This window comes from Aquarana catesbeiana, linkage group LG02 (genome assembly GCF_042186555.1).
Source record: "Aquarana catesbeiana isolate 2022-GZ linkage group LG02, ASM4218655v1, whole genome shotgun sequence".
NCBI classification, from domain to species: domain Eukaryota; kingdom Metazoa; phylum Chordata; class Amphibia; order Anura; family Ranidae; genus Aquarana; species Aquarana catesbeiana.
The window spans coordinates 522,809,317-522,823,859 of NC_133325.1; the positions used below are offsets into that span (position 1 = coordinate 522,809,317).

The 14,543-nt window shown below is 40.9% G+C and overlaps 1 protein-coding gene across 1 annotated transcript in view; it reads right to left on the reverse strand.

Annotated features, from left to right (window-relative positions):
- CNTN2 (contactin 2) overlaps positions 1 to 14,177 on the reverse strand; it is a 430,563-nt gene extending 416,386 nt beyond the window's left edge. Inside the window, exon 1 of the mRNA XM_073615820.1 lies at positions 13,976 to 14,177. The gene's annotated coding sequence lies outside the window, so the exon portion shown is untranslated. The remainder of the gene's footprint in view (positions 1 to 13,975) is intronic.
- Between the last annotated feature and the right edge of the window lie 366 nt (positions 14,178 to 14,543).

Genomic DNA, 14,543 nt, shown 5'->3' on the forward strand with positions numbered 1-14,543 from the left:
CTTTCACCTTTCTACCCTGATGCGATATACCAGGGGAACGGCTTGCCTTCTTCATACACCTTCTTCTTGCAATTTTGTTTTTCACGGACTGTAGGTGGTGTGTTTTAAGCGATTTGGAGTTTAATCGCATTTTTGAACTTTCACTTTTTCTGTTTCACAATTTTTCTTCACGGAGATGTGTTATAACTCATAACTTGCTGTTTTGTCATTTTGCGGCACTGGGGTTTAAATATACTACAGCTTCTGGTATTATTTCAAGGAGCTCTTTCAGTCGCAGATTTACATTTCATTACATGATATATTTATGCTAGCGCACAATTTTAGTTTTTATGGTTTTTACACTTTATGGATATTTGAAGTATTTTGTTGCAGCTGCACTTTGCAATTTAAGCATTTTTATTCACGTTTTTTGCTCATTAGCACAGGTTTTCCTACCATATCGTTTAAGCCTATAATTAGGCTTGCCTGTAGCTGCACTGGATATGTCCTAAACCTGCACGGTTTAGGAGATATCCCTGTATTTGCATGTGCCAACATCATGCGGCATATGCACACTTAAGCCAACTGAAGCAATGGCACGTACGTGCCGTTGCTTCAGTTGTACTGTGCCGTTCGCGGCAGCTCCCGCGCGCATGTGCGGGAGTGACGTCATCACGGCTCCGGCCAATCAAAGCGCCGGAGCCGTGATACCCGGAAGTAAGCCCTTGGCGAAATGTCGGCGGCTTGAGGGGGAGACGAGGACGGCTGCGGGGGCTTCATTCTCGGGTAAGTAATTCATAATGAGCTAGTATGCTATGCATACTAGCTCATTATGTATTTATCTTGCAGGGTGTGTTTTTATTTTATTTTTTTGCAGGAGGGTTTACTTCCTCTTTAAATACTTGGTAAGCTTGGATAAAGATACAAGTCCAACCAGTTTAACCTGAGTGTGTGTGTTTATGTCTGGACCACTTTCAATATTCCTGTACATTGTGTTTACTAAGAAACACATCAAAAAGTTTTTGGAATTTATAAACACTCCCCTCTGACGCCACCAATAGTGGAAGGGAGTTCCACATCCTTATCACTCTAACAGTAAAGACCCCCTTACGCAGTTTAAGATTGAAACACTTCTTGCCCAGCCTAATGCTCGGTTCACACAGGGACGACTTGTCAGGCGACCTAGTCGCCTGACAAGTCGCCTCCCGTTCTGTGCTATGGAACCGTTCTAAGGGGAGCGACGCAAGTTGCTCCGACTTAGAAAAAGGTTCCTGTATGACTTTGGGGGCGACTTGGGGCGACTTGCATAGACTTCTATACAGAAGTTGTTTTGCAAGTCGCCCGGGCAGTCGTGTGCAGGTCGCCTCGGTGAGGCGACCTGCAGGTCGTGCCGCCTCTGGTGTGAACCGAGGATAATTGTGTGGCTGCATGTCTTCTTTAGAGACTTTAGAATACATAGTTTTTTCCCAATGATACAGTCACTATTTAAACTTTTGTAAATTGTGATCATATTTCCCCCTTAGGCCCCTTGCACATGTGCGGACAGTTTAGACCGCCTGTCAGTTTCTTCAGGCGGATCTGAACGGTCGCTCCATACATCCTATGGAGCGACGGATGTCAGTGGTGACATGGCCGCTGACATCCGATCCTCCCCAATCCGCTCCGCAAAATTCAGATGGATGGATGTCCTATTTTCCATCCATCTGGCAGATCGGATCGGATGAAAACCTAATCCGTAATCATCCGATCCCCCCATAGAGGAGAGTGGTCTCTCTGACAGGTCCATCCCCGCACAGTGTCCAGAGACGGACTTGTCATCCGCCGGCTCAGTGTGTATCAATGGAGCAATCCCCGCTGAGCAAGTGGATGGCTAAATACGGATCTGCAGGTCTGAAAGGGGCCTTAAGCTTCTCTACTCCAGGAAGAATACGTTTGATGTTTGTAGTTGTCCCTTATAAAGGAGCTCCTCTAGTCCCCTTATTTGTTTTTTGCCCTTCTCTGGACTCTTTCCAGTTCAAGGACAATCTGAGGATCAGTGGCCAAAGCTGAATGACTTACCCAAAGCAGTGGGATTAATTTACTAAAGGCAAACAGACTGTGCACTTTGCAATTGCAGTTGCACTCTTGCAAGTGCAGTTGCTCCAGAGCTTATTAAATTAGGTAAAGCTTCACATTACAAAGAATACCCAATCACATGTAAGGAAAATTAAAAAAAGAGCATTTTTGCTTGCACATGATTGGATGATGGAAATATCCAGAGCTTCCCCTCATTTACTAAGCTCTTAACTTGCAGAGAGCAACTGCACTTGTGAAGTGCACAGTCTTTTAGCCTTTAGTAAATTAACCCCGGTGTGTTTTATGCTGGAAAAATTATAATTTTATTTCTTGAGTAAATACTCTTTTTAATACATGGTAACAGTCTTCTAGCATTGCTAGCTGCTGCTTGCCATTACATGCTCTGATCTACAATGACCCCCAGATCCTACTAATGATACTATTTTCATTTATACAAAGTCTTGGATATGGTCCCTTATCATTCCTTCTAATACTTTACATACATACTGTACAGTAGTTGATGTTAGTCTGACTGGTCTGTTTCCAGGTTTCCAAGTACTGTACATATTTGAAGTAGAAGTACCGTAAATCTTTTTTTTTTTTTTTTTTTTAAGGGTAACATATATCGCAATAAGAAATATGTTTAAAGATAAGCGAGATAAGCAAAGAGATGCAATAAAGAAAGAGAACATTACATTAAGGCACTTTAGTACAGTATAGGATAATTGAGACTTCTTATCTGTAGCATGTCAGAGCAAAAAGGAATCCATCGAACCTGTATCCCTTTATGCATATTATACAGGTGTGTGTGTGTGGGTGGGGGGGGGGGGGGGGGTAGATGCCATATTTTTTTAAATGCTGACTGATAGGGTTTTATGGCAGTAGAGAGTCTGTATGTCTCTTCAGTCTTGGCACGGTTTTGTGTGCAGGAGTTATATAATCCTGGCCTGGCCAATTAAGATCTGCTGGTGGCAACCAAATATACCAAGTGTCACACTGGTGCTAGTAGTGGCTGAATATAACAGGCATTTACATGAGTGTGGCTTGCAATGACTGAATACAGTGGCGTAGTGTGGGGGGTGCAGGGGGTGCCGTGGCCCCGGGCGCGACATTTAGGGGGGCGCCAGTATGTGTCACTGGCTGCCTCCTCCTAATTTTAAATTCCTGTGACCCCCGTGCTCCGGCCGCCATGTTCAATGTCCGGCGCCCTGTGATTGGGCATATGGGGGTCATGTGAGGCATAGGGTTGGCCTGTCCGTGATCGCTCCTGAAGTCCCGCCTCCGCACATGACCCCCATACGCCCTATCACAGTGCGCTGTGCCGGACACTGAACATGGCAGCGCGGGGGAGAGAAGCAATGTGAGCTGCCGCTGTCTTCTCCTCCTATCCTCCGGACTGATGCAGGCCAGCCAGACACGAAGGTTAGTGAGACTTCTTCGTGACAGTCGTGTTACTGGCCCCGGGGGGGATAGAGAGAGAGAAGGTCAGTTAGTGTAGTATGGCGGTCAGTTAGTGTAGTATGGTGGTCAGTTAGTGTAGTATGGCGGGCAGTTAGTGTAGTATGGCGGTCAGTTAGTGTAGTATGTGGTCAGTTAGGGTAGTATGGTGGTCAGTTAGTGTAGTATGGTGGTCAGTTAGTGTAGTATGGTGGTCAGTTAGTGTAGTATGTGGTCAGTTAGTGTAGTATAGCGGTCAGTTAGTGTAGTATAGTGGTCAGTTAGTGTAGTATAGCGGTCAGTTAGTGTAGTATGGCGGTCAGTGTAGTGTAGTATGGCGGTCAGTGTAGTGTAGTATGGCGGTCAGTGTAGTGTAGTATGGTGGTCAGTGTAGTGTAGTATGGTGGAGGTTAGTTAGTGTAGTATGGCATCAGTTAGTGTAGTATGTGGTCAGTTAGTGTAGTATGGTGGTCAGTTAGTGTAGTATGTGGTCAGTTAGTGTAGTATGGCGGTCAGTGTAGTGTAGTATGGTGGTCAGTGTAGTGTAGTATGGTGGTCAGTGTAGTGGACAGTGTAGTATAGTGGTCAGTGGAGTGTAGTATGGTGGTCAGTTAGTGTAGTATGGTGGTCAGTTAGTGTAGTATATGGTCAGTGTAGTATGGTGGTCAGTGTAGTGTAGTATGGTGGTCAGTGTCGTGTAGTATATGGTTAGTGTAGTATGGTGGTCAGGGTAGTGTAGTATGGTGGTCAGTGTGGTGGACAGTGTAGTATAGTGGTCAGTGTAGTGTAGTGGATAGTATAGTGGTCAGTGTAGTGGACAGTATAGTGTAGTGGACAGTATAGTGTAGTGGTCAGTGTAGTGTGTAATGGCCAGTAAAGGAATCAGGTTGGTCAATGTTGAAATCAAGTAGGTCAGTGTAGTGGTCAGTATAGGAATCAGGTAGGTCAGTACTATTGTATTTGAAGGGACTCGGGTAGTGCTAAAAGTCTGCAGGTTAGGGGGCGCAAATTACTTGCCCCGGGTGCTGACAACCCACGCTATGCCTCTGACTGAATATGAGGGAGTTTTACATTAAAGTGGTTCTAAAGCCTTAAGGTTTTTTACCTTAATGCATTCTCTGCATAAGGCCACTTTCACATGGGCGCCACCGCTATGCGGAATCCGCTTGCTCGGCGGGGGATCGCTATGCAGAGCGGACACAGACACAGTCCTGCTCTCCTCTATGGGGCAATCAGATGGAAACGGACCAACTGTCCGTTTTCATCCAATCCGCCGGACAGATAGAAAAAAGGACCACCATCCGTATGTTTTTGGTGGACAAAATCGGATCAGATGGTGGCGTGCGTGTGTCCGCTGACATCCGCCGCTCCATTGAGGACAATGCAGGGTCCGATCAGGTCAGCCTGAAAAACTGACAGGTGGACCTGATCGTACAGTGCATGTGAAAGGGGCCTTAAGGTAAACCTTCGGTGAACAGGATTCCCCCCAGCCCCTCCCTAAATCCAGCACTGTGCCTGGGAGCAGTGGCTCTCTCTGCTCTCTTTCCTCACAGGACAGAGAGGAAACAGTGGGAGCCATTGGCTCCCACTACTACAAATCACAGCCTGTAATGAGGGAGCAGGGGGTAGGCTGATGCAGGCAGTGTGGCTCGGGATTGAGCCCGCACGAGTGCCCCCAGAGGAAGCAGTTTCCTCTGGGGGCACTCGCTGAAGAGTAGGAGCCAGGAGCCCAGAAGAGGAGGTTTGGGGCTACTCTGTGCAAAACCATTGCACAGAGCAGGTAAGCATGACATGTTTATTATTTATTTTTAAAAGAGGGTTTAGAATCGCTTTGAGAAGATTTGTAGGGATTACATATGAGAAAGCTAGTGGTGGCTGAATAAAAGTAGAGTTGCACATGGAAGGAACTGATGGTGGGTAATTTTTGAGGGGTTAGCAAATGAGAAAGCTGAGTTGCTTTGTCATATATTGTACTGTTGTGATGTGATAGAACTTCACTTGTTAGTTAAAGAGGAAGTGAACTTCCATCTTTAAATTTTATAATACATTTTTTAAATAATAAAGGGCTTACCTATAGGTAGTGTAAATATCTCCTAAACGTGCGTAGGAGATATTTACTGTACATGCAGCCAGTGACATCACTGGTGCATGCGCTCTGAAGAAACAGCCACCCGTGTCGTTCCTTCAGAGCCCTGTGCCGTGACCAGCGGCTCCTGTAGGCATGTGCGGGTGTGACGTCATCGTGGCTTTGGCCAGTCACAGAGTCCACGAACTTGAAAGCTAGACGGGTAAAGATGGAAGCTGTCTCCAGCGATGATATTGCATTGCTGGAAGGCTTAATTTTCAGGTAAGTTTCACATAATGTGCTAGTATGTGATGCATACTAGCACATAATGCCTTGTCCTTGCAGGTAAGAAAAAAATAAAAAATAACATGCAGTGGTTTACAACTGCTTTAATATAAAGTACTTTTGCAGTGTAAAGCCTCCTGCACATGGCTGTAAATGTTTGAAAAGTACATCCGCATGTGTACACATGCACGAGTACACTCTGGTGATAGTGGTTACATTGCAGGGTGTTTTCTTGTCATACAGTCCTATGGATCCATATATTGCAGCTTTGGCTCTTGCACTCGACCCATGCACTCGACTTTACACCCGTCTGCAAGAAGACTAATGTTGATAATAGTGTGCTATTCCACTCCGATTTGTTTACTACGGGTGACAAAATGTGCTGTATAATTTAATTTCATTTGTTATGACAGCACGATATGTTCATGCAACCATATCCATGCTTGCTGTAGAATAAGCTGTTACTTATGGTAATTTTTACTATAGTGTGCTGTGGACTGCATATGTGAAATGAAATATTGGGCTCTATTTACAAAAATAGATTACTTATTTTTACTCCATTCTATTTCCTATGAATGTTCTCCTAAAAATGCTTAGTTCATGTTCCCGGCATTAATAGTCATGCTCCACTCTGGCAGAATTGATTATTGAGCTTTGTGTGGTGCCACATCCTGAGCACAGGTGTACACAGAATATCATTTGCTTAGCTCAGAAATTAAATCTTAGGTAACTCAATCCTTTTTTGGTTCTAAAAGAAAATATTTTGCTGAATTTTATCCATTTTCTGATATTGACAGCTTAGACATGTGATTAGCAGGCAATTTGGATTTGTTTTACCTATTTTTGCAGATAATCGTTTGGCTGGCGTTATAATTAAAACTTATTTCACACAAAATGTTTTTATTTCTACAAAGCCTTCCAGGTGTGAGCCCAGGCTTGTAATAGAAAGATTTAGTGGGAGGCTGATTTGGGTCCTATTGATGTTGAGACCTATGATAAATAGCATATCTTCTGAATGATCTAGAGTTGTAAGTGGGGTAACACAAGGCTCTGTCCTGGGTCCAATTTTGTTTAACTTCATAAATGATATTGAGGTTGGCATAAGTAGTTAAATTTCAGTGGTTGCTATTGATACAAAGCTAAGCAGGGCAATTACTTCACAACAGGATATAGCAACCTTCCAAGCAGAAGATAAGACATTAAATAAAGGGTGTGCAACTACATGGCAATTGAGGTTTAATATTGAGAAATTTAAAGTAATGCTAAAAATCTGAGTTACAAGCTGGGGGAGAAGCTCTGTAGAAATCGAGGATGAAAAAGGATCTGGGAGTCCTAGTAGATCACAGGCTCGGCAATAGCATGCAATTCCAAGCTGCGGCAAGCAATGGCAGACTATTAACATGTACTAAAAAGGGTATCTACTCAAAAGCTAAACACAGCCAATCAATTTTACACCCTTCTCTGCCTTTCTTGGGCCTTCTGCTCTTTTACCAAAGGCATCACATTGGCAATTTACTCCCTCATCTGGGTGACCATCTTATGTGATGAGGATTTGCTTTCCCATGTTTCTTTAACCAGGTCAAGCAGTCAAAAAGGTCTCCTCTCATACACCAACACAGGATGCCTGCGGCATCTCTCTAAAATATGGGTACTGAGAGTAAGCAATCCCAATAATTTACATATTTTTGTAATACCCTCCTGAGCATAGATTTTAGGGTTAAACCTCTTGACCAGTCCTTCTGTCTGTGGGTGGTAGACAGAAGTTTCCAACTGTCTAATCTGAAACAACCTGCACCTTATTTTAGAGTTCACTTTATGCAAACAAATGGACTAATATCACCTGAATGGTGGTTTATTTTATTTACTGTGTTTTTGACTTTTATTCTGCATATCCTCAAAAAATACTATAATTTGTATTTTAAAATTTGCAGTTTGGTTTGTTTTCCCTGGACCAACATTGTTAAACTTGATTGACTATTAGGGGCACACTGAGAAAAGGAATTCAGTGCTGAGTGTAGTAAATTATGGACTGAGCAATATTGCACCTAATAGTGGGAGTAGTTAATTAGGAATGACCAAGTAGATTCTGAGCCTATACACAGCACACATATGCCGTAGTCCCTGTACCTACAAAATACTTCTTAATTACTATGCCACAGGAGATGGTCTCACAGCCACACATGCAGCTCAAGACAAGGGATCATTTAAAAGAATATACAACTCTATGTAATACATATGCCTTACATATGTACACAAAATATAGAAAACTTTGTCTGAGCCTACCTTAAAAAAGAACTTCATTAAACATTTATGATGACGTGATTATGTCAACGTAATCTAATGTATAACATATTGTAAACAAAGCAGTAGTCAGTACTGCACATGGTACGTTGGTCCAGTTTCTGTAATGTACACAGTCCAGCATGCAAGAAACTGCTGTGTACACAGCACAGTGGTCATGACTATGTAGTGTACACAGTAAGTTCTCTGTAATGTATACAGTGCAGCAGTCTGAAGTCTGCAGTGTATAGAGTGTGCACAAAGTGCAGTGGTCAGGACTATTTTGTGTACACAGTGCAGCAGTAACGAATTACAATGTATACAGCTAAGTGGTAAGACTATAGTAAGAGGGTGCCCTCTGACGAAAGCAATGAGGAAACGCATCAGGGCAACATCACACAGCAGCCTATGCCGTTGAATCACCCTGTCGATTCCCCTGTTTGCCTTACCTGGGAACACGGTTGCAGCGGTGAGAGGTACATTAGGAGGGAGCGAATTTACAAGTATACTTATGCTTTTAACGATTGAATGTATTATGGAGAGATGCAGTGAGTGTTGACTACAGCCACCTAACATCCATGTATTAACCCTACAATATTGGATGGAGATACACAGTGGTCAGCAGATAACAACTACTTGCATGAAAACCAGTAATATCTGGTAAGTGAATTTCCTTTGGGGGACTATTATACAAGCAGTGTGGTGATGAGGATTCGACCAGATCTATAAATTACAACGAAGATTAGAATTCTTTTTTGTTTGAGCGGACTATCTTTTTTTCCACATTTTGCTACTTCCACTGTTAAGGTGGATTGTGTACCAATTTAAAATACATTTTTTCACTATACCAGTGCTATTAATGTTTCAATATTTATTTAGACATCCTGTTTGATATATTGTATTTTCTGTTATTGTAGCAGCTTTTTGATTTTGCATCTTTTCCGTGAGCGCTAAGGGAGAAATACCCATTATTGTTTATTTCTCAATCCTTGCCGGTATCTGGTAATGTGTCCCATTATATATTTATGGTCAGTAGGAAGTGTCCCAATACATCAATAAAATATTACTTCATGTTAAACCTAGATTAAATACACACATGCAAACCTAATATTAACACACTAATCTAATCTAAGGCTATACTAATAGTCAGAAAAACAAGCTATGCAAGACTTATTCCCTCAACATGGGAGGGTACTTTGCCAGGTGTAACCTCCCTGGCAAAGCACCTTTTCCCTATGTTGATAACAATCCTGGCCTGGTAGTTGTTGAGGTCTGCAGGCAGGGGGCTTTTTAGTATCTGGAAACTCCCTTTAACAATAAGGGGGCACCCAGATACAGGCCCCTTAAAAATGTCCCATAATGTACATTTATCCTCAACACATCATCCACTAATGCAGATCCATGTTTTTAAAAAAAGCCAACCACATTTATATGGTAAATGATGCTACCCAAGAGACCCTGCCTCTTTGTGAGTGTGCGCAATGAGCATTTTATGTCCTCTACCAAAGCTCTGTCCTCAGAAGCACTAAAAAAGCGGAAATTAAAAAATTTAAATTAGCTTCATATTTTTCATTCATTAACTTCAATTATATTATTATTGCTATCAGTGGCATATGGATACTCTTAGTAAGCTAATTTAAATGAATCACTAGCGCTAAGGTACATCAGACAACATTAGCTGGGCCAACTATACCAGCAATAATGAACCATTACAATATAGAATATGCTTATATATTTTTTTTGAATACAGACGCATCTTAAGACGAGAATACAAATAACTGCTAGTTAGACATGGCTGCTCTAGTTCATTACATGCTGGACACCTTTAAGAATTATTATTAATCAAGCAAACAAAACTAAAAGACTGCCAAAAAAGTGCAGTGAGCACAAACTCACCAAGCAATAAGCAATGTATAAAACAATAAACAGCTGTGCAAAAGGGCCAGACAGTTGAAAGAACAACATCAATCACAGTAAAAACAATAAAAACAGTATTATATAGTACATTATAAAAGTTTTAGGCAGGTAAGAAGAAATGCTGTAAAGTAAGAATGCTTTCAAAAATATATTTTTTAATTGTTTATTTTCATTAATTTACAAAATGCTAAGTGAGCGAACAGTAGAGAAATCTAAATCAAATCAATATTTGGTGTGACTACCCAAATCTTACACTTGCACACTTTGTACACTTGCACAAAGTCAGGGACAAAAGTACTAAGAAAAAAAATTAAAAACACAAAAAAGGAACAAAGTAGGAGTAGAGTCAGAGTATGATTAACCAATTATACCAAGCAGGTACGAATTATCATCAATTTCATATGCAGGTTAAAACAGTCATTAACTGAAACAGAAACAGCTGTGTAGGAGGCTTAAACTTGGGTAAGGAACAGCCAAACTCTGCTACTAAGGTGAGGTTGTGGAAGACAGTTTAATGTTACAGGTCATACACCATGGCAAGACTGGGCACAGCTACAAAACAAAAGACAGTTATACTGCATCAGCAAGGTCTCTCCCAGGCAAAGGTTTTAAAGCAGAGTGGGGTTTCAAGATGAGCTGTTCAAGCTCTTTTTAAGAAGCACAAAGAAATGGGCAATATTGAAGAATGTAGGCACAGTGGTCAGCCAATGAAATCTAATGAAGCAGATGAAAGACACATCATGATTACTTCCCTTTGACACATCGGAAGATGTTCAACAGTGCCATCAGCACAGAACCGGCAGAAACCAGTGGGACCCAGGCATACCTATCTACTGTCTGGAGAAGTCTGGCCAAAAGTGATCTTCATGGAAGATCTGTGGCCAAAAAGTCACACCTCCCATGTGGAAACAAGGCTAAGTGACTCAGTTATGCATGAAAACATAGGGTGCAGAAAAATGGCAGTGTGTGCTCTAGACTGATGAGTCAAAATTTGAAATATTTGGCTGTAGCAGGAGGCAGTTTGTTTGCCGAAGGGCTGGATAGCGGTACAATAATGAGTGTCTGCAAGCAACAATGGAGCATGGTGGAGGTTTTTTGCAAGTTTAGGGGTGCATTTCTGCAAATGGAGTTGGAGATTTGGTCAGGATCAATGAGGTACTCAGTGCTGGGAAATGTAGGCAGATACTTATCCATCAAGCCAAACCATCAGGGAGGAGTATGATTTACACTAAATTAATTCTTCAGCAGAACAACCCCCCAAACATACGGCTAATGTCATTAAGAACCATCTTTAACATAAAAAAGATGTAGGAGTCTTGGAAGTGATGGTTTGGCCCCTGCAGAGCCCTGATCTCATTGAGTGTCAGGGATTACATGACGAGACAGAAGGATTTGAGGCAGCCTACATACACAGAAGATCTGTGGTTAGTTCAAGATGTTTGAAATAACCTGCCTGCTCAGTTCCTTCAAAAACTCTATGCAAGTGTGGCTAGAAGAATCTATGGCATTTTAAAGGCAAAGGGCGGTCACACCAAATATTGGTTTGATTTGGATTTCTCTTCTGTTCATTTACTTTCCATTTTGTTTAATGACAAAAATACACTTTTGATCCTCCTATTTCTGAAAGCATTCCTAATTTACAGCATTTTTTCACACCTGCCTAAATCATTTGCACAGCAGTGTATATATATATATATATATATATATATATATATATATATATATATATATAGTCGTGGCCCTAAGACCAAGACAAATGTGGATCACATAAACACGCGACAAGACTCACAACATAAATAGACCTGAGGTGTGGCTTTTGGTCATCTGGTAGGTATGGCAAGAAAAGGGGCCATACTCAAGATAAGTAATGGATGATTGTGGAGGAGAATTTGCTGAGAAGTGCTGTAAAAAGGGGAATGGGAGGGGGGGGGGGATCGTGCACTGGAACTGACAAAGAGGAAGGGGAAGTGGTCAGCTTAAATACCCTCTGGGCTCCTCCCATAAATTCAGGCCAGCATACTGGCCTTCTAATATATATATATATATATATATATATATATATATATATATATTGTGTGTAAGTGATAATAACAGTGCAAACAAAATAAACAGCGTATAAAAATAAAATAAACAAACAATAGAGTCAGACAATAAGAACAACAATAACAGCACAAACAATTAAAACTGTATGATAATAATACCAGTACAAACAAAATGAACAACTATAAAAAAAAGGGTCGGTTAAAAGAACCACAACAGTGCAACAATACCAGTATAGTAGTGAACAAGATAAGTTGGTCTGGCATGAACAGGTGTGTGTTTTAATCATGTCACAGTTTCGCACTTTTTTTGTGGATGTAGAATGTATCCCCTTACGGATGCTGTTGGAATCTTGCTGTTTTACATTTATTATCTTTAAGATTTAGCCTTTAAATCTTTTTAATAAGTGTTTACAATGCCTTTCAAATCTTCAGGTTGACTTTATATTTACCATAAACATTTTGTTGCACTTTTTAATCTCTAAGGATTCACAGAGGCCTACTTTATAAACTCAGTTTTTAAAGCAAATCTAAACCCAAAAACAAAAATTGACATTATTGCAGTTTACCAGTCCAGATGTGATGGCTGCATTAGTCTTCTATTTGTTTACTGCAACTCTAAGGCTGGCTAAATGTTCTATAATTTGAACGTACAATCTCTTTGCTATTTTGCTTAGTGTTCCTGAATTATGTAATATGAGAACAAAACTAAGCTTCCTATTCAGTTAGTAGATACCATGCCCTCACTTTTCACAAGTTGATGGTAGATCCAAAGGAGACGTGGTGGCTACACTAGTTTTCTTTTTTAGGCTTTCTTTCTTTTATTTTAACCTGGTGATCCAGCCAATAAGTCTGTTGTTTTTCAACAAAGCAAGCTGTCTTGCAGATGTAGCAGTTCGAGGATTGGGACAAAGTGGGGTGCTTACAATGGTCAGTTGTTTTTTTATTGTTTTTTATTTGTGTAAATCCCTTATCCCAGAAGGGAAACAAACTGTTGCTGCAACTGAATATAAAAGGTTTGCTGGATTTTGGCTCAAATTTGTTTGTGTATTTAAATCTGCTAGTACATCTAACACTCCCCTCCACCAGAAGGATAATGCTGCTGTCCGAAGGTGTCTCTTTACTCCTCATCCAGAATGTAGGCACAGAAGATAAGCCATACTGGCCAGATCACAATGTGAAAACAGAGGGGGAAAGCTTAAAAAAAGGACTGGTAAGCTGCAATATATTACATTTTTGGTTTTGGGTTTAATACCACTATAAGGCATTGATGAGCTCACCACACACATTATAATCTGATTGTACAAACTCCTTTAGATCGGCCAACAACCATGTAGTACAATGGCCTGTCTATTGGATACAGTTTTATTGGATATATTAGGAAGGACCTTTTTTTTACATACATTTGGTAAATAAAAAGTTGATTGTACAAAGATTTTATGGTCAGATTGTAATGTGCATGAGCCCTTGCTGAGATACAGACTTCAAGCTCCCAATATGTTCTTATTACACTTGCATACTACCTATCTTAGGGTATCTAGGAATCTTCTTAAGAAAATCTACTTTCCAGTACTCTACCTAAGTTGCCACTTTATTAAACCCTTTAAGCCCCGCAGCACAAAACTGAACACACTTGGCCGATGTAGCATGCCGCACCTGGTCCTGGGATTACAAGGCCAGGCATATGGATGGGAGTCAATTTCATATGCACTAAGGAAGAGATCTAAGACTTTACTAGATGTGCATTCCTCTACATCTTTTCTCATTTGTGCCTTTTAAAGCATGAATCTTCATATAAAAAAATAAATAAAACCTAAATTGCAAATGAATAGAAATGATATATAAACATCAAAAACCTAAATGATACAAAGAGTAACAAACTGAAAGCATGTCTTAAGAGCAATAACCACAGATGTACCTGTAGGCTGATGACTGGTGCCACGGCTGTGAACACTTGTGTTTCTCTTCTTCACATCACACACAGAAATCTGCAGCAAGGAGGGAGGGTGTAGGTTCAGTGCGATATATATGTATGTGTATCAGGATGCTGCAAGCTGACTGCATCAGTATATGCTCCTCCTCCTCCTCCTCTCCCTCTCTCCTTATCTCTCTCTCTCTCCTTTCCTCACTGTCTCTTATTTCTCACTCTCACTCCCTCCCTTTTTCTCTAGAGTCCTCCCTGTGAGGGCAGGAACACAGACACATTGGCAGATGCACACAGTGTGCCAAATGTTTTATATGTATAAGGCAAAAAAAATAAGCTTTATCCTTTACTTACGTTTGACCGTATGCTGCATATTGTGCATATTCAAAATTGAATATTTTTCATTCTCAGTCTGTGTACTCTGCAGATATTTTTCTTTCATAGGTGTATTTAACAAAGTCAGCAACTTGTCATATAAAGATGCTAATTATTAATATATTCCGCAACCCGTTCAGTGGATAATTAAGCAATTGGTTTTTTTTGTGCAGACCATGGTACTTGA